This window comes from Sus scrofa, chromosome 11, assembly GCF_054392235.1.
Source record: "Sus scrofa isolate SSC_HxYL_T2T_F1_AM1 chromosome 11, Sscrofa_HxYL_maternal_Yorkshire_Landrace_v2.0, whole genome shotgun sequence".
Classification (NCBI taxonomy): domain Eukaryota; kingdom Metazoa; phylum Chordata; class Mammalia; order Artiodactyla; family Suidae; genus Sus; species Sus scrofa.
Genome location: NC_139393.1, coordinates 13,771,275 through 13,793,221, shown reverse-complemented (window position 1 = coordinate 13,793,221; position 21,947 = coordinate 13,771,275). Strand labels below are relative to the sequence as shown.

The following is a 21,947-nucleotide window of genomic DNA, read 5'->3' as shown; positions in this document are numbered from 1 at the left end:
GAAAGTTCTTGCTCGCATGGACTTGACATTGTACTAGGGTTATCTTCTGTGTGACACTGAGCAATATTGCTTAGAGAAACTTAACTTGTGAGTTATTCCAGGCACAGTCTATGTTTACTCAAAGTTAATGAGATGTAGCAAAAAGGGACAGGCTCCTGGGAAAACTGTCAAATGATGAGAGGTGAACATTAGATGATAAGAAAGTGTTCTGGTTCAAAATTTGGGGCCTTTCCCATGAGCTCATTTGCTATCTAGTGCTGAACTTCAAAACAGATTTGATCCTTGATACATAAAACATTATGGAGAGGAGGGAGGTTACTAACAAATCCTTTAAGGTGCAGAAAGTATTGTGTTTATTTCTATGAGATGATAACTACTCTTTTTTTTTTTTTTTGTCTTTTTGCCTTTTCTAGGGCCACTCCCGTGGCATACAGAGGTTCCCAGGCTAGAGGTCTAATCGGAGCTATAGCCACCAGTCTACGCCAGAGCCACAGCAACACAGCATCAGAGCTGTGTCTTCGACCTACACCACAGTTCACGACAACGCCAGATCCTTAACCCACTGAGCGAGGCCAGGGATCGATCCTGCAACCTCATGGTTCCTAGTTGGATTCGTTAACCACTGAGCCATGATGGGAACTCCAGATGATAACTATTCTTAAAATAATTAGTCAATTATGAATTTGAAGAGTCTCTAGAGTCCATCTGGAAGGGAGACATAGGTCATAAGTAACATACATAAATGAAGCAAAAGACAGCAAGGAGTGAACTGTAGAAACATGCTTCCTCTAAAGCCATTTTAACTTATTTTTAAGAATACTATACATGCTAAATTTGGCCCAAAGGCTGCCAAATGACAACTTCTGCCACCGTATTATGGAAAACTAAGCCTTTTATGTTATAAAAACACCATCACTGTTTTTATTGGTCACAGGAGTATTATTATTACATACTTTTAATTTTTGACATCTAGAATCTAATCAGTCTTCCTTTTACAATCATACATAACCCATTTTTCCTTCAGGGCAACCAATCTGTCTTATATTATCTGACCATGTGTTTTGAATAAGTTCCTCCCTACCAGGAAGAGATGCTGTACTTGACCTGGCATAAGCCAATGGAAGCATTACAATTTCCCAGAAAGTGAATGATTTTGTAATAAGCACATGAACCAATCGGGCCTGATGCAGAGCAGTATACTCCTGATTCTCATTTCTCATGTTAGATGTGAAAATGAAATACGTTAAGGTATGGAGCATCGTTCTCTGTCATCATGGGACCAGGAAGGTAGAGCCTGTCTGACAGCAAAACCAAAGAAGAGTACCTTGAACATAATAAGTAGATGCTAAATATTTACTGGGCAAATTAATGAACAGCATCAGAGTTTGCAGATCTGGGTTGCCATAGCAAATTAACATCTCTGTGGCACAATTTACTAAACTCTATAAAGTAACAGGGATGGTCTAGATTAGTAAGTGTTAAACTATCAATGGAGAAGAATAAACACAGTAGGCCCTCTCTAGCCACAGGTTCCATGTCCTTGGGGTCAATCAACATTGGATCAAAAATACTGGGGAAGAAAATCCCAGAAATTTCCAAAAAGAAAAACAAACATGCTGCATGCCCATTACTACTCAAATAACATTTAAGTTGCATTTGTAACTACTCACAAGAATTTGCATTGTATTAAGTATTATAAGGAATCTAGAGATTAAAGTATACAGGAAGATGTGTGTAGATTATATGCAAATAATACACCATTTTATAGAAGGACTTGAATATCAATGGATTTTTTTTTCTGTCTTTTTAGGACCGCACCTGCAGCATATGGAGGTTCCCAGGCTAGGGGTCGAATCGGAGCTGTAGCCACCAGTCTACACCACAGCCACAGCAATGCAGGATCCGAGCCGCATCTTCGACCTATACCACAGCTCACAGCAACACTGGATCCTTAACCATGGAACAAGGGCAGGGATTGAACCAGGGATTCAATCTCATGGATGCTAGTCAGATTCACTTCCACTGAGCCACCATGGGAACTCCAAGCATCAATGGATTTTCTGATGTTCACAGAGGTCCTGGAAACAAATCCACATAGATACCCAGGGATGGGTGATTGTAATCACCTTGAAGAAGTGAGGGAATGTAACCAGAAAAGCCTCTTGTTAGCAGAAATTTTATTCAAGTTTTGTGTTTTATTTTAAATATAGACACTTTCATTTTCAGAATGTTTAAGAAACGAGTAAAAGCTCATGCTCCAGGAAGATGGGGATGTTGATTCTATAGCTTCAAAAACTCCTTGGGGAGTTCCCGTCGTGGTGCGGCAGAAAGGAATCCGACAAGGAACCATGAGGTTGTGGGTTCGATCCCTGGCCTCGCTCAGTGGGGTAAGGATCCGGCGTTGTGGTGAGCAGTGAGCTGTGGTGTAAGTCGCAGATGCAGCTCGGATCTGGCGATGCCGTGGCTGTGGCGTAGGCTGGTGGCTACAGATCTGATTAGATCCCTAGCCTGGGAACCTCCATATGCTGTGGGTGCGGCCCTAATAAGACCAAAAAAAAAAAAACAAAAAAAAACAAAAAAAAACCCACACACAACTCCTTGGAACATCATCACTCTTGACCTAGAGATACTAAGAAACATGGGACTAGACTGTTCATAAAGAAAAGTCTACCATTAAAAGCCTGTTAATTTGCATTTCTGAGCACTTGACCTTTAAGACATTCTCTTAACAATTTACAAGTAAAGGGGCAGTATTATTGAGCTTCCCTATAAACCAATTTAAGAAAACATTACCAAATAAGTAGCCCTTGAGAACTCAACCAGGCTCCCTTCTTCCCTCCTTTTTCTTCTCACTACCATTCACCAACTACCACTTGCCCTCCCCTGTTCTGCCACTGAAATTATTACACGATTTTAAAGATTGCTACTCAGCCAGTATAAAGAAGCAGGCTGCCTCTCCTCACCCAATGTGCAAACACTTGTGCAAGTTCTTCATTAAGAAAAGAAAAGGAAAGACGTTGAATAAAAAGAAAAGAAAAGGTTCCTCTTAGGACTTTATGTGTCCCGCTTAGTCTAAGGATGCCGTGTGAATCCTGTGAGGCAAAGTGCCACCCCAAATCCTGAGGACATTGTCTGAGCGTGAGGTGTAATTGTGGAAACAGCATGTTACAGAGACATTAACAATGAATCTTGGATTTTCCAGTGTAATGTACATTTTCTGGAACACTCAATTCTTCCCGAGGCAAAAGTCAGAATGTTTATAGCTTTCAGCCTCACTGTTTGTAAATGGAAAGTGGAGCTCAGAATTCATAATCACTGATTAAGCTGCTGTTTTTTACCCAAAATTGGGGGAAGAAACAGTGGGTTCTTTCATACTGAACCATAAACACATGTTATGTTATGTGTAATAAATTCCCTAACATTACATTTCTTTTGAAGGGAAGGATGAGGGATGTAATAGAGTATTTTGAGCTGAAAGCTGAAAGAGTCTGTCTAGTTGGTATATCAGGTTGACAATGAAAAGAAATCCCTGTAAGTACTGCACCATATATATTTCATAATTTTATTTTTATATGTTAGCATTAACATTATGAAATGCTGAAGCTGGAAGGACCTCACAGGTTACCTAATCCAATCCCTTTTTTATAAAAGAGAAAACTTAATGCACAAGTGAATCTTTCCACAGAAAAGAAAGTATGGACTTGGAGAACAGACCTGTGGTCGCCAAGGGGGAGGAGGAGGGAGTGGGACGGACTGAGAGTTTGGGGTTAACAGATGCAAACTATCGCATTTGGAGTGGATAAGCAATGAGATCCTGCTGCCTAGAACAGGGAACTATATCTAGTCACTTGTGAGGGAACATGATGGAGGAGAATGTGAGAAAAAGAATGTATATATGTGTGTGACTGGGTCACTTGGCTGTGCAGTAGAAAACGGACAGAACACTGTAAACCAACTATAATGGAAAAAAATAAAAATCATTTTAAAATAAAATAAAAGAGAAAACTGAAAGGCACTGAAACAAAGTGACTATTCAGAGTTACACAGTTAGAGTCAATATAGAAAATAGACCAAATTTCCCCAATTTCTAATGGAGCATTACTTTTCTACAGAGGATTTTATAGAAGATACACTGATTCTGTCTATTAACTACCAACCAGTGCTATAGACCATACAGACTGTGACACACCATTTTAAATACATCTGAATTCTACTTCTCAATGTCTTTGTAACTGTATTTAGCCATCATGCTGATCTGGGACCTTGCTCACTACAGCTATTTTCCTCCACTTCCTCCTATCCTTTAATAAGTGCCTTTGACCAAGCCAGAAAGCCTCAAAAAAATACTAGTTAGTAAGTTTGACTTTGCTGAGTCAAGAATAAAAAGATCTGTTATGAACGAGGAGGAAAAGAAGTGGGTCACAGTGTAATAACCAAGCTTTCCAGTTTCTGTATTTGACGCTTGACGTTTTGGGGTCCTGCAGACCCTGGAGGGACTGCCCCTCCCAGAACTAGCCAACTCCTAAAGACAGTAAAAGAATGACCTGAATGTTCATCTTTCTTGGGCAAACCAGTCAATCCAGAGTTCACACCACAAACACCTCTTTCATCAGGCTCTTACACTCTAGGTCAGGTCCCAGACAACGAGCTAGAGGAGAGCCTTTACACCCCAGAGCCCACTGAAATTACTCAGATTAGCCAAAACTTGCCTGTGCCCTTCTGCGGAAACCACAGTAGAGGTTCTTGCCTACATTTCCTTTCACTCCTGCTGCCTTCTAACCAACACTGGTGCTTCCCTACGTGGCCCTGCATGATGTATGTGCCCCCTCCTCTTGGTAAGTGCAAGCAACGAACCCTCATTTCAGTGGCAATCCTTTCCTCATCTGTTCGCTTCACTATACCTGAATAATAGTAATACCTACCTTTTACAACACAGAGGTCAAAGGCCAGGAAAACTACAAGTGCCAAAGTCAGAGCTGGATTTGAAGCAAGCAAGAGAAAATAAGAGATAAGTCACAATAGAGAGAATATGTCCAAGGTATGGCTCAGACAGAACTCTTGCAAACCCAGAATTCTGACTATGATACAATTTTGGTGCCCTCCTGGTCATACGGGAGGGCTGTCTTAAAACAGCACATTAACAACTTCCTCTTGAACGCACAGCTTAATAAATGACATGTGAGGACTTGAACATTCCTAGACACAGACTCACTATGTATTCCCGTGACCAGTGTCCCAGATCCTGTCCATAGCAGAACCTTAATATAGCCTCTTTGTCATCTCCCTGATTTTTTAAAAATCTGTCTTCCTTCTTTAATTCCTCTACTCTTTCTAAGCCACAGACTGTATATTCCTAAAAATCCTTCATAGTTCTTCATTTCTTTCTCAATTAAGTACTGAATCTTCACTGATACATTTAAAGCTCCCCAAAGAGTGTCTCCATCATGCCCTCCAGTCTTGGCTTCCACAAATCCACTATATTCACTATGATCTGGCTAAATCAACCATCCACTGTTCCCTGCACACTTTCCCATGTTCTGAACCACCCATGTTCTAATCATTATGGTTAGAAGCACCATAGAACATGTTTAAAAATATTGGCTTTAGAGAAGAGCATATCTGGGTTTGAATTCTTAGCTCCTCCAACAAACTGTTGTGTGACGTTTCAGGCTCCATTTTCTTATTCTAAAACAGAATGAATAATACCCATGTTACAAGAGTCTTACCAGGCTAATGAAATAGTATGTTTATAGATATAAGCACAAATTTGGTGTAAATTAATACTAATCAACACCAGCTATTATATTATTACTAAGTTTAAAATAGTGTTTCTGAGTTTTCAAAATATACCATAAAGATTGTTGCTTGATACCCAAGAAACTCTGGCATGTATATAACTGTTGCCATTTTTTTCAAATGAAGAAAACTCAGACTTATATAACTTGCTCAAGCTCATACAATCAGATAATTATAAAAGTCTCTCCATTATTTCTTATTTTCCACTCTTGTCTTCTCCATGTACATCTGATCTGCCACATAGTTATTTAGTGGAGAGATTGTGACTCATTCAGCTTTTATTTTCAGAGTACTTAAGAATATATTTTAATCTTCAAACTAATGTTACTGAAAACTTGCTCTGTATCCGACACTGGTTTAAGAGATTTGTATAAATTATATCATTTAACAATGACAGTATTTCTGTGAGTTATATACTTACACCTACATTCAGGTGAGGAAATGGAGAATCCCAGAGATTAACTTGCTCACATCACACAATGGTAACTGACAACACAATACCCATCTAAGGCAGAAGCTGGTGGGCTTACATACTACGTTAACCTACAATTCAAAATAGGCATGCAATTTATTGCTACTGAATCACATTTTAATTGGCATCTGGGAAATATATCTTCTTTCCTAGGCCAAAGATTGCAAAATAATGAGATTTTCTGGAAAACTCGTTTGTGTGTGTGTGTGTGCAGTGTCTGGCTGTGCTGGGTATATTTTAATAAGCATTCTAACTTTCCTCTAACAGTAACAGAAATCCACAGTTAAGGTTGAGTACATGGCTACTCCAGGAGCAGAAGGGTAAGGAGTGGGGGCAGGGAGGTGGTATTTCCAGCCTTCTCGTGGTTAGCTGTGACCCTACGGAAAGTTCTGATCAATAGGATGTTAGAGAAATGATGTAAATAAGTTCAAAGGCATACCTTAAAGGGAAAGGCTACTTCTCTCTTTCCTCCACCCTGCTTAAAACATGGATGTGATGGCTGGAGGTAGAATTTAGACCAGAAGAAGGAGGGTTATTCCCCAGAATGAAGTTGTGGAAATCTCAAAGGAGCCTGAGTCCCAGACAGTTACTAATCTACCTCACCAATCCTGAACTCTTAAATCCTAACTTCCACATGAGAAAAAAATACACTTCTATGTACTTAAACCACTGTTATTTTTGCTCTCTATTGAAAACAGCCAAATTATCATGACACTTAACGTCTTAAGTATTTCCTGATGAGTAGGGGAAAGCTAGAGAAGAAAAAAGGAAATAACTGAAATAATTTCTGAGGAAGGTATGGGATAATGGAACTGAGCAGGAATCTGTGAGGCCTTCCCAGAGTGGACCCCCACTCATGCCCTTCATATGCCTTTTTATCTATAGAAAAACTTTAGTCAAAGAATCAATTTAATCAGAGAAGTGAGAAAATACAGAGAAAAAGGAAAACAGTCAAACAAGACAGAATAATTAAATTTAGCCATTCAGCAAAGTCAAAGACTTTAGTTAGTTCTTCTTCAAAGACTATAGATAATATTCTGAGCCATGTCCATGGAGCTATTTTTTGGCAGGTGCTGAAGCCCCCACCAGGTGGAAGAAGTTAACTGTACGCTGCCCACAAGTTTGTAGACCCCAGACTGGGTGGAACCAGAAGGTTGATGACACTGACTCCCAATGACCTCGCCACCAACCAATCAGGAAAATATCCACAAGCTGATCACATTCTGCTCCGTAAAAGCTGTAAGACCCTTCACTATGCCCTCCAAGGGGTGGCACAATCCTTGAGGCACTAGCCTGCTGTGTTCCCCTCTTTGCCTGGCAATTAGAGCTACTTTTTCTGTTTTTTCCAACTCTGCCTCTGCGTTTCTATTTGGCCTCAGTGTACCGAGGCAGCCAATATTTTGGCAACAATAAGAATCAAGCCATAGAGTTATGGAATCTTGGGGCTGGGAGCGATTTTAACAGTTAGCTCATCAATTCACCAAGGCCATGCTCCATACACTCTCCAAACTTAGCTAAGTAAAGCCAGAGGAAAACTACAAAAACATATACTGAATCAGATGTACTTAAAACAAAGTGTGAGATTTTGGTACTTGTCAGAGCCACATCTATGAGTTACATATGAGGTACATGAGTGGAATACATGCAAGGCACCAATATTTATAAGCCAAAATGTGCTGCCTCTTTGTGAGATGATGCAGGAAGAATAGAACAGCTGAAGTCACGGCAGAGACCTAAAAGGGGTTATTAACCAAAAGAAGGTTTTCAGGGGCTCACATAGATTTACTACTTGGTACCACAAGTTCGTAGGGACCTCAATAAGCTTTTTCTCCCACATATCCCTCACTGCACATCTCCAGTGACTTGCTTCATGGGAAGCAGGACCACATCACATGAGACTCATTATGGTTTCTAAAATATGAGTATTACAATAGTTGCATTTGCATGGTTATGCAGACAAGTCTAGACTGAGGTCATTGCTGCTGCACAAAGTGACACTGTGGTTTATTCTCATGTTTATGCCAACTGTTCAGAAGGAAAACAGAAAATTGAGGATGCTGACTCCTTGATTACGCCTTAGGTAGCAGAAAGTTCAGTATCATGCTCCTAATCGGTGTTACACAGTGTCTGCCTAGAGGCCTGAGAATCGGTAATATCCAGACATTAGGCAGAGAGATTCCAAGAGTTACAGTATAAGACATATTCCTCCCTTCTGTTCCTCAAAGGACAAGGATGTGTCCGAGCGGAACAAGCTGCCCTGGGAGCCTCCAGGACCTTCCTGCTTGACTCCTAGATCAGCCCAGCTCCCACCCGAGCACAGAGACTCGCATCAGCCTTGTGACACCAAAGCAAGGCCTCCCCTTCATCTTCTTAAAAATATCATCAAAAAATGATTATAAAAAGTCAACATAAAGATGCTCTAAAATCTGCAGAGAATTCATTTCATCTAACATAACTGCCTTTCTAAGTATTTAACGGCTTTTTTCTTTCTTTTAAGATGCGGTTTGCACGTTCCATTGAAGTGGAAATACACTGTTACAAAACATACTTTTGTAAAAAGAATAAAAAGCAGAACTACTTGGAAGCTGTTGTTTGACTTGCACCCTCCATCAGTAATGTGCCCACAAGCAATGCTCTTATGACCCATCAAATATATTTTACTTCTTCCGAAGGGCCAAACATAAAATAACTTACAGTGGATGTGTCATAACTTACTAAAAATACAGGCATTCAATTGTACAGTTCCACATCAACTGTGTTTGCCACTGGCCATTATTTTTGTTTTATAAGGAAAGTAATATTGGCCTTTAGGCAAAACAAAATTTACTCATTTAATAAATACTCTAAACTTAATTATTTGGTTGGAGGTAAGGACCAGGTATTTTATGATTTTCTTTCCACTAATAGTATTTGCTTATTATAAAAAAAAACACAAAAAAATTTGTAACTATGTCTGATGATGGATGTTAAACTTCAATTTTTAAAATATTTTAAAAATGTATATAATACAGGAAATAAAACTCGCTGTATGCTATCACTGAAATTAAAAGAAATATTTTCATACATTTTAGAATATTGCAATGTAGCTTGTGTTTTCTATTTATTTATTTATTTTTATAGTTCCACACATGCAGCATATTGAGGTCCTCAGGACAGGAGTTGAATTGGAGCTGCAGCTGCCACCCTACGCCACAGCCACCCCAATGTGGGATCTGAGCTTCAACCTACATCACAGCTCACAGAAATGCCAGATCCTTAACCCATTGAGCTGAGCAAGGCCAGGGGTCAAACCCGCATTCTCATAGACACTACTTGGGTTCATTACTGCTGAGCCCACAATGGGAACTCCTATATTTTATAGGGGGAGGGGGAGGGAGTGGGATGGATTGGGAGTTTGGGATTAATAGATGCAGACTACTGCCTTTGGAATGGATTAGCAATGAGATCCTGCTGTGTAGCACTGGGAACTATGTCTAGTCACTTATGACAGAGCCTGATAATATGAGAAAAAAAGAATGTATACATGTATAACTGGGTCACCATGCTACACAGTAGAAAAAAAAATAATGTATTGGGGAAATAAAAAAATAAAGTAAAATAAAATTATATCACAGCAGTTTTCCATGTTTTAAGACATTTTCTGTTTTCCTTGATATTTTCTTTGCATTCTCTTTTGCTACACAGACTATATTTTATCCAGTTTTAACTTCTTATGTTTCTTGGGGGAAAAAAAATCTCCTAGTAGTAGTGGTTAAAATTTCTTCTAAAATTATTTCATTATAGTGCTGCTCTAACTAACAAAATAAAGAATAAATGGACATCATTTACGTCGCTCCATTTTATCACACACACACAAAACAGACAATTTAGGCTCCCTCTGTCTCTTCCTATTCTGGTAGCTTCATTAAGTGTCAGCCTGGCAAGGCTGAAGTGTATTTCCTAGAATTCCCTTCCTGTATGTTTCCAGCGAGTGGGGTTCTTGGGTGAGATACGGTGGCAGAAGTAAAATAGCAGCCATTTACTATCTGAATCAACTTATGGTATGAAACAGTGGCCGAGCCTGCAACCACTCCATCCTTCCTTAGATTCTCCTTCAGATTCTCCACCTTCGACACCAGGTGTGAGCTTTGCTCTGTGACAAAGGGCCCTGGCTTCTGCTGGACACCCACACCATTAAGCTCAGAGGAACAAATACTAACACATTTCAGTTCATCCTTGTGCCTCTAGCTCATGCTGGTTGATTCCAGGTTGTTCTTTTTCCAAACAGCTTTTTCAAAGAATAAGTTACATTCCATAAAGTTTACCCATCATAAGCAAAGAATTCATTTATTTTTAGTAAATTTATAGAATTGTGCATTCATCAGCATAACCCAGTTTTAGAATATTTCTGTCACCCTCCATAATTCCCTCACTCTATTTGTAGCCAATTCCTGCTTGTACCACCAGCCCCAGGTCAACACTTAACTATTTTCTAGCTCTGTAAATGTGACTTTTCTGAATATTTCTTATAAATGGTGTCATCAAATGAAATCGTTTGCAGCTGACATCTTTCACCTAGCATAGTAGTCTTGAGGTTCAACAATGCTGTGCTATATATCAGTATTTTGTTTTTATTGTATAAATATATTTTGTTTATATGTTCATGAATTAATGGACATTTGAAATTTTCTAATTTTTGTCTGTTTTGAATAATGCTGTTACGAATACTTCTGTTCAAGTCTTTGTGTGAACATGTTTTCACTGGATCTACAGGAATTAATGCTGGATTCTACGTTGGTAAGTTTATATTTAACTATTTATGAAGCTGACAAACTGTTTTCCAAAGTGGGTATACTGTTTCACCTTCCTACCAGCAATGATGAGGGTCCCCGTTTCTCCACAGCAGGCAATACTTGTAATCAACTGACTTTTTTCATTACAGCCATGCTAGTCAGTGTGTAGTGGTATGTCATGGCCTTGACTTGCATTTTTCTAATGACATCATTGAGTACCTCTTCTGTTTTTAGTAGCCATTTGGATGTATTCTTTGACAAATGTCTGTTAAAGTTTTTTGCTCATTTTAAAAATTGGGTTGTTTTTCTTATTATGATTGAGTTGTAAGCGTTCTTTATATAGTTCAGATGCAAGTCTTCATCGGATACATGATTTGTAAATATTTTCTCCAGTCTATAGCTGGACTGCTTTGGGAAACATTACAGTTTTTAATTTTACGATTTATAATTTATCATTTTTTTTCTTTGGGGTCAGTGCTTTTGTGGTCATGTCTAAGAATTCTGTGCTTAATCTAAGATCATAAATATTTCCTTGTGTTCATCAAGAAGATTTAGCTCTTACATTTTGCTCTATGGTTCATTCTGAGTTATTTTTGTTTATGGTGTGAGGTAAGGTTCTTTTTTCTTTTCTTTTTCAAATAGACATCCAATTGCCACAGAACCAGTTGCAACTGTAAAATTTTCCCCAATGAATTTCCTTGGCAACTCTACATAAGGTTAAAACCCTTAATATGGATAGGTAGATGATGGATGATAGATAGATAGATAGATAGATAGATATAATGATAGACAGACTAACTCTTATTGGATCTGCTTCTTTGATTGAACCCAGACTAATAAATTAATTTTACTATGCAATGGTTATTATCTGAAATTTTCTACTTTTTAAAAACTTTAACTATTATTCAGCTATCATAGATTTGCTGTTTGTATTCAAAGTTGTAAATATGCTTTAACTATTAATTAAGAATAACTATATTTGACTGGTTTCAATGTTCACAATTTAATTTTGCAAACTCCCAATTCTTGAGACGTTCAAGTTACACATCTTTCAGTATATATGGGTAATAAATAAATTGGTTTATTTTATGCCATCTACATCTTAGTATGTTTTCTGTTGAAGTTATGCACAAATGAAAATGTCATTGTGAATGAAGTCCTCGACTTAAGAAGATCAATCTCACTTTAATCCTTAAGCAATTCTTAAAATTCTTCCTTTCAATGTCAAAGTATCAGGATGAACGCAGCACTCGTTATCTGTATTACAGAAAGAGTGGTTAAAATACCTGGCACCAATCATGGGAAATAGCTCATGAGTTTATCTCTGTGTAATTAACAGTAAGCTGAATATAATCTGTCAAATCTTTATCTGTGTGTTATTTGTAAACAAATTATGTGAAATAATTCCAAAGAACAAGATGTATTTTGTCCAGCAGCAGAAGTGTTTGTATCCAAATTTCTACTCTAGTTTACAAACATAATTATCAAGTGATAACTTACTAAATGAATACATCTGCTTATCACTTCACATTTCTTTTCCTTCATAGTCTCCAATTCATTCTATACAGATAAAATAAATTCTCTGATCTTTTTACTTTTTGGGGGTTAACTGGGTTTTTCCTTGTTTTCCTTCTAACAGATTCACAATTTATTCTTTTTCTTTTTCTTTTTTTTTTAAATGGTAACCCTTGAAATTTTACCATGAATTTTTATCATTTAATGATTTTTGAAGTTAACATTTTAATCGCACTCATCAACAACAGAAGCTCCTTAGGACCATGTTACCTTCTGAGAGGTGGAATTGGTGAAGCTCAAACAGGAAGGAAAACATGTTCCTGTGCCTTCACGACTTTTTATTTTCTCACATTTCCTAGAGATAAGCTTGATCAAAAACTTCCCTCAGCAAGGCCACTGATAAGAAAGTCTTAATAAGCTTCAAATCACCATTCATATATTTTCTATGTATATGTTTCCACTTTTGATACTAATTAGTATTCTGGTCTTTGCCCATAATTAACTCGTCCAAACAGCCTAAGTACAACTTTAGTTTGAGGGAAGCAGGATTAAGCCTTTTAAGAATTCTTCCTATCAGATGAAATCTGTGTCATAAAGTCCATGCATTTAGGAAGCAGAGGAAGGGAGGGTGACCTAAGTCTGCCGAGCTAAATGTATCTTAAAACGGCAACGCGATATTCTCTTGAAATTTGATTTTTCTGCATTGCTATGCTGCTTTCATGTTCTAAGTTTTTACAAGCTCCCCTGAGTAGAAATCATGGGCTGTGGAAGTCTGCATCCTCCCAGGCAGCCAGCATCATACACAGTAGTAACTTGGTAAATTTGTCGTCATGGTGTCCAGGAGCAAATGAATACACGAGTTGGCAAATGAAGGAAGATAGGGGAGAATAATTAAATGACCTGTCCTTTTGTTAACCTAGGCTTTTTATGCAACTGTCTTACTATTACTTCATTTTTTAAATACTTAAATTTATTCAAAATTATTTTAATACATTATTTTGCTTAAAAATAGAATATGTGTCTTTTGTTTATTTAACTATTTTGGTGTGTTTGTTTGTAGCCAAAACTAAAACTGATCCATCAGAAGTCTGTGAAAGCATGAGTTAACAAATACTCTTTTTTAGTTATTACAAATGGAATGGATTACACAATCTTATTTTGAAGAAAAACTAGCAACCATGGAGAAAAGGGGTAACATGGAAAAACAAAACAAAACAAAAAAAAAACACGCTCACAAGGTTGAAGAGGACCTTCAAAGCTCATCTGATCTGTACACTCAGATACAGGAAAAAACACACATCAGTCATTGGAGACTATGGAGTACATTTTACTTTTAAATAAACCCAGTAAAAGAGGCTCCACAAGCATCCTTCCTGACAAATGCTGGTTTTAAAGTCATCAGAAATGACTTTATAATATTAAATCGAAATGCTTCATCACGATAAAAGCTAAAAGTGACTGATGCTATGATAAATGCCTCATACGGACTATTTCATTTAATCCTCATGATCCTTTGATTTAGGAAGAAATGAGGAAAATAAGGTTTACTGGGACAAAGAAATGGCAAGAACAAGGATTTGACCCTAGGAAATCTGACTGCAGGATCCACTCACATAATTATCAAACTCGTTGCTTCCCTGTCTTGTAATATAAATAATTTCCTTCATGACCAATTGGCAGTACAGTTAAGCCAAAACAACAGATCTCCAGTCTTAGGAACCCTCAATTTAATAGGTATTCGTGTATTTTAAGATTTTTTTATGGCTAATTCCTATTTTTAAAAGGGAGTAATTACACTCCCTGCTTCTTCTTCCTCTTTCCAACTCCCGCCCTAAACACACACACACACACACACCATTTTTTAATCAGTACCTAATCTATTTAGGCCAGTTTTTCAACCGTAGCAAATAGGAAGATCAAAGTACCACTAGTCTCTGAAATTTCATGTTTCCAGCACCATCGAAGGAGTAGGTGAAGCAGATAGAGTCCAGAGTCAGAGTATGTGGGCTTTAGTTGCTATTTCTGAGATATCAGGGAGGTTATTATTAACCTCATCAGTAAAATGCAAAAATAAAAATTTCTAGTTGTAATAAAAATCTAATTACATAAGTCTCAATAAAATTTTTCACATTATGCACGGTATACAGTAAGTAGCCAACTAATGCTAGATACATTAATATTAATTCTGGCCTGGAAAACCATCTAGTCACAAATTATGCCATAAATATGTTGGTAGTGATGATGGTTTTTAGCAGATTCACTAAGGCAACTACATAGAACAATGTCTATTTTTCAAATGTTAACACACTAATTTATTTGGGGGACTCCTTTGAAATTCTACTAACTAGCATATAGTTGTAGCTAGAAATCAATGTTACGAAAGTTATATTAAGTTTCTGCTATGGTAGATGTAGGCATTTGAGATTATTTAGATGTAAAATTGGACCTCTTAGAAGTTTCCCTTGTGGTTCAGCGGTAGCGAGCCTGACTAGTATCCATGAGGATGTGGGTTCAATCCCTGGCCTCACTCAGTGGGTTAAGGATCCAGCATTGCCAAGAGCTGTGCTGTAGGTCACAGACACAGTGGATCCCACATTGCTGTGGCTGTAGCATAGGCCAACGGCTGCAGCTCCAATCCGACCCCCTAGCCTGAGAACTTCCATATGCCGCACATGTGGCCCTAAAAAGAAAAAAAGGAAAAAAAACCATGCTCCTTTTTAATCATTTATTAGGCCCCAACCTTACTACTGGGAAAACCACTATGAGGTTGCAGGCATTCCTCTGGTTCACCTTCATGAAGAGATGAGATAGCTCTCTATAAAAATAAGAAAACAGGTCTGAAATTTCCACATCAAATTATCATCTCTGCCATCAAACAACCAATACAGATCTCTAGTATCCGTGCTCTAGCTTCTCACCAGCAACTTTCATCTCAAATGATCTCATTCTGCTTCTGGTAAGTGTCTGACCCACATATCTGATCACTGTAGCAGCTATGTATACTCCTCTGAAGTCTCCAAGCGTGATTTGTGCATTAAACCAGATATCCATAAAACTGCAAAATTGGAACATGCTATGCTTGACCTCATATATAAACTATCTCCAATTGTTGTAAAAATATTATCAAGTACATCATTTATTCTATGTTTTATGAAAACATCCACATGAAAAATTTCTCTCTAATCTCAGCCAGATTAAAAATATAAATATACTTGACAAATTTCTGAGCTCCCCATTTTTGGATAGCACGCCAGCTTTTAGGATGACACTCAGTTAAATCTGAGTTCAAATATATAACATGCCACCACCAAATTTTTCTTTGATTATTTTAAAGAGTTTTACATTTGTCAAATAATTGTTTTATTAGCATTTTGTATTAATGCAGTTCCAAGGTGGTCCCTGAAGTCTCTGTCTATCGAGGTACTAAGTTGGCCATGTCTGCTGGGGTCTCACACAGCCATTTAGCATCTCCAGATCATCTTACCTGTCCCCACCCCAGCTTTACTCAACGCCTTGTATAACTACTCTGTAGCAAGCCCTGTTAAATCTCTAAGCACAAAAGACTTATTCCATGATCTAGTTTCAAGCGTGATCACTGGTCTTTTTCTGACTGATCTCCTTTGCCTGTGGGTTACTGCCCAATTTCCTTTTTCCTTTTTTGTATCAAAAATCCTTGAGAATTTGTCTCTATTCATTATCTCCAGTTCTTCACCAACTATTTCCTCTTAAACCCACTCCACTCACCACTCTCCTGTGACTGCTACTTTCAAGGTTGCCAGTGACTTCCCAGTTATTAAATACAACAGCTAAATCTCAAGTTTCATGTCTTCAGTAGTGCTCAGCTCAGATGCTCATTCCCTCTTCCTAAGTACACCTTCTTCATGAGGCTTCCAGTCTGCCTACCTTGCCCGTTGCTTCTTCTGTTTCCTAGGTTAGCTTTTCTCCCATTGTGAACGCCTGAGTCTCTCGGGGCTTAGGTCTTGGATACCCTCTCTATTTTTACTGCCTCCTTGAGTGAGCGCATCCAGACTTGAGACTTGAAATGCCACCTTATTCCAATGACTGCCTCCCTGACAGAGCCATTGGACACAACACTCCACCTGTATCAACTGAGGGTAATCTGCACCTAAAGTTCCCCAGGCCTGAAGCGCTCAGTCATTCCTGTGTCCTCCCGTTCACTCACAGCTTATAGCTGATCTCTCTGAAGATGCTATTAGCTCTAACTTCAGAATGCATCCAGATTCACCACCTCCCACACCTTCATAGATCCACCTTGATGCAGGCCCCCGTCATCTCACGTGGATATTACAACAGCTCACCACTGATCTCCTACTGCCGTCTTTTTCTGGCTGCAGTCTATTCTCAACAAAGCAACCAGAGGATTTCTTTTAAAATGTAAGATGGTAAGTAGGATGACACTTCTTAAAAGTCTCCAGAGACTTCAGATTTCACCAGAGAAATAGCCAAAATTCTTCCAGTGCTGCACTGTTACCTCTGATCTCACGGCCTTGCTCATTTTACATTGGCCTCTTTGCAATTTCTCCGAGACACTAGGCACATGCCCACCTTTGGATCTTGGCACTTGCTCTTTCCTTTGCTTGGAATCATTTAATCCAATTTCTTTCATGTGTTTGCCCAATCCCTCCTTTGCAATGAATGTTGCTCTCATGATCTAACTTAAGATTATAATCTGCTCTCCATACTTTTCCTCCTCTATATTTACCTTTCTCTGCCTTACTTTTTAAATTTCTTCCATATAACTTAACATTTTCTAACATTTACCTAATTTACTTACTACATTTATTGCCTATTGCTCTCTTACCTGGCACATACCAGGGACTCAATAAATATTTGTTCACAGTTCCCATCGTGGCTCACCAGAAACGAATCTAATTAGCATCCATGAGGATGCAGGTTCAATCCCTGGCCTCAATCAGTGGGTTAAGGATCCTGCATTGCCATGAGCTGTGGTGTACGTCACAGATGTGGCTTCGATCCCATGTTGCTATGGCTGTGGTGTAGGCCGGGAGCCACAGCTCCAATTCCCTAGCCTGGGAACCCCCATATGCTGTGATGCAGCCCTAAAAACACACACACGCACACACACAAAATCTATTCAACCAACATGGCAAGAATACCTATATTAATCAGCATTTTTAGAAACAAGAGAATCCACTCTAGCTAATTTGAGGAAGACTATTAGATACTCCCCTTTATATTTGGTACAACTGAAGTAAAAGTATAGAGAATGACTTTTTTGTTTGTTTGTTTGTTTTTTGCCATTTCTTGGGCCGCTCCCACGGCATATGGAAGTTCCCAGGCTAGGGGTCAAATCGGAGCTGTAGCCACCAGTCTACACCAGAGCCACAGCAACGTGGGATCCGAGCCGCATCTGCGACCTACACCACAGCTCACGGCAATGCTGGATCATTAACCCACTGAGCAAGGGCAGGGATCGAACCCACAACCTCTTGGTTCCTAGTCGGATTCGTTAACCACTGTGCCACGATGGGAACTCCGAGAATGACTTTTTGATAATTCTCAGGATCACATGGTAACATTTTCTAGATAAAGGCTTGCCATTGCCATTACCTTGACTTAAAATTAGAAAGCAGCAAAATAAGGAAACCATTGCCACAATTTGAACCCAAGAGGAACCAAATCCTTTTATCACCATTATTTCCAGAATATCCCAACACTTCACTCATGCCTGCCACTATAGTGATGCCCAGTTGGCTTAAACCCAGATCATAAATATAATCGTAGCTGATAAATGTAGTTTTTTCTCTTTCCCGTCTCTTGTTTTTGGTCTCTTCAGGAAAACGTGCTCCAAGGGAGAGTGAGTGGGTGTGTGGTGAGCCAATTGCATTAAGAATCAAAACCTACGTGTGTGGCTACCCTACATCAAGAGAGTCACTAACTTCGACACTTTGACTTCCAAATAACAACAGCAGTATTTTTCCCAACCATGATGCAACTTCCCTCACATAAATGAAAAGGCACAGACCATCTCCTCAAAGGCGGAGATCCACAGTGTCATCAAACACCACAACCACTTCTGGATGATCAGCTCTCCTCCAATTCAGTCATATTCCTCTAGCACTATCCTGTAACGAAAACTCCAGTAATTAGTAAGATCACTACCACCACTCACTTATGTGAAGCACCATCGAAAAATGATGAAAGGAGGGAATATTTTTATGTGTATAACTATATATGTGACAGACTAGTAAGGAAAAAAATACCTAATCTTCGATACAAAGCCATATGATTTATAACTTCTTTCCTCTATTACCTCTCCATGATGCCTTCGTCCCTGGGCAGCAATAGAAAGATATTTCATAAAATTCAAATGTATGTATAATAGTCAGCTCTTTATCGTACTGGCTGTATACTTGTTTTCAGTTTGTTCTTCATCTTCTTTTGACTTTCTACGTCTAAGATTTAAATTATTTATGTGATCATATGTGATAGCCCCTTTTTGGTTCCTTTCATACATCTTTTACACATTATTTTATACATCTTTACATCCAGTATCTTTTATTAATGTACTTTTTAATGATATCACTTTAAAATATTTTAATCCATCTGGGATACATTTTGGGATATGGTCATGCTCTAACTGTCTGTATTCTATTTATAGGCCAACACTTGTACTATATCCACTGGGCTAATATCATAGTGTTACAGGTTTTGATTTTTGTAATTTCAGAAGGTAGAACAGTGTGTCAGAAGAAAGAAATGGGATGCGGGGATCTAAAAAATGTTAATACAAAGACACTCTTGTAATAGCAAGTTCAGGAGCGACTCTCTGTGAATAGGGCATTTAAGCTGAGAGCTGAAGATGAGAAAGCACCAAGATGCAGGAGTCAGGCAGAGGACAGCCTGTTCTGCACGTCCTAAGAGGGAAAGATTGGCCACAAATTCAGTGTGATGACAGCACCATGAGGGAAGCAGGAGTGGCTAGAGATTAGGCTGGAAGGACAGAGAAAGAGAGTCAAGAGTTGTGCTTTGGACAAGTTAAGTTCGAAAAACTTCTATGTGGGCTATCAGATAAACAGGTGAATATGTGATTTCAGATCTAAAAGCTGAAGGGGCAATGGTATTTACAAAATTTTGGAGATGCCTGAATATACGTGATAGTCAAAGCTATGGGGGTGAATGAGGTAGCCCAGAAAGAGGTTAGGAAGACATCCAGACAGAGCCAAGTCTCTAGGAATGCCAGTATTCAGCATCTAGTAGAAAAGGAGATGTTGGCAAGGGAGATTATGGAGAAACTGGTGATTAGAAAACAAATACCAGAAGATTTAGTGTCCCTGAAGGTAAAAGAGATTTGTGTAAAGAAGGGCATAATCAACTGTGTTGAATGATGTTGAGAAGTGAAGTATGATAAGGCCGAAGAGTGTTCACTGGGCAAGTCACTGCTAACCTTGACAAGAGCATTTTTGATGGAGTAACGGGCAAGGGGTCAGACTGGAATGGGTGAAGAGGGAATGGATGACTAGGAAGGAAGTAGAGACAATAGGAATGATGAAAAGTAAGGGAGCAGAGAGAGGGCAAGTTCCTAGAGGAGTCTGTGATGAAAGAAAAGAGGTTATTGTGGCTCTTTTTGTAGTTTTAATGGGAAATAAAAGTACATTCAGGATTTCCCATGGTGGCTCAGCAGGTTAAGAAATTGACTAGTATCCATGAGGACGTGGGGTCCATCCCTGGCCTCGCTCGGTGGGTTAAAAATCCTGCATTGCTGCAAGCTTCATAATAGGTCACAGATGCAGCTCAAATCTGGCGTTGCTGTGGCTGTGGCAAAGGCCGGCAGCTGCAGCTCCCATTTGACCCCTAACCTGGGAACTTGAAGGTGCAGCCCTAAAAGTTTTAAAAAAGTACATTCTTTTTTTAAGTATATTAGTGTGATGATGGAAATGATCCAAGAGAGACTATTTAAAATCTAATAAATATAAGTATCCCCTCAATTCTTTTTCAAAAACGACTTCAGCCAGGATTTTTTTTTTTTTTTTTCATCTTCTTTTACACTCACATGTAGGTTTTGTTTTTATCGCTGTTAGTTATACTTTGGCAAACCATGGCTAGGTCCAAATCTTCTTTTGTGTTTTAAATAAATCAATGCTTTCTGAACTGTGTACAAAGGTTTGGGCCATACATTTAAATTGCTTTTCTTTTCCATGTCATAGGCTTACCTAAGAAATAAAATTATGTGAAATATTTTTCCTCATAAAACTTCACTATATTACAGTAAAAGAAAAAAACCTCATTAGATGTTATTTTGTAAAATGATTTGAAAGCAAGACAGAAGACATAAACAAAAATTCTCTCAATACTTAAAAACATTCTAATGTCAAATCATATTATGTTCGAATTTCATTAAAAATATAGTTATATATACCTTTACATTGATCTATACATGTATGTGGGAGGCGAGTGGGAGTGGGCACATGCGTATCTTTAGTTCCATGAATGAATAAGACAGATCTGTTATGCAATTGAAAAAGAGTATTATTCTGAATGAGGAGCCAGCCTAACTCAACTGACAATTGCAAAAAAGTGAAAATAATTTTTTAAACTTCTAATTCCAGAAAAAAAATGACCAAACTTCGCTTAATGAATGACCATAATTTTCGCTTTTAAAAACAAGTTTCAGAGTTCCTGCTGTGGACAGTGGGTGGATTAAGAATCCAGCTGCTGGGGCTCATTCCTGCAGAGGTGCAGGTTTGATCCCTGGCCCAGCACAGTGGCTTGGGCACTGCCACAGCTTTGGGGTAGGTTATAGTTGCAGCTCAGATTCAGTCCCTAGCATGGAAAATTCCATGTGTTTGGGCGTGGCCATTAAAAAAAAAAAAAAGTTTCAAGTTAATCCTAAAAATTACTTTTGAATAAATTATTGTTCTGGGTAACTATTTGTCAGATTTTAATTACAGTTTTATTTTCAAAACCACTTTTAAATTTTCAAAATAGTAGTTCAAATGGTAATCATATTTTTTTAATTAGATCCAGTAGAGTTTATTTTCATAGATAATTGGCAGGAAAATAGAATTGAACTTTGCTTTGCTTTAATATTCATTTTAATATGAAAAAACCTCAGGGATGCATATTAAAGAAAAGACAACTGATTCATAAATTAAAATAAATTACTTTTAGTATACTTAAACCTCCAGAATTTATGGTACATCAACAGATTTATATGGCATTTATACCAGTAGAACTTTTATGTTATGGTGGTGATGTTAAAATTTATGACATTCATTTGCCCAATTTGCTAATTCTAGGAATGTATGCACTTTAAACACTTAAGGTAGGGAAGCCATCTCCACGTCTGATTACAAATTTAACTTCCACAAGAGACTTTGGCTCGGGAAGCAAAAACATGAAAACCTCAA

General features: G+C 38.3%; 1 protein-coding gene across 1 annotated transcript in view; it reads right to left on the bottom strand.

Annotated features, from left to right (window-relative positions):
* Nucleotides 1–2,840: 2,840 nt before the first annotated feature.
* The window catches only part of LOC106505265 (uncharacterized), a 281,848-nt gene continuing 262,741 nt past the window's right edge, over nucleotides 2,841–21,947 (bottom strand). Inside the window, exon 10 of the mRNA XM_084982501.1 lies at nucleotides 2,841–5,685. The gene's annotated coding sequence lies outside the window, so the exon portion shown is untranslated. The remainder of the gene's footprint in view (nucleotides 5,686–21,947) is intronic.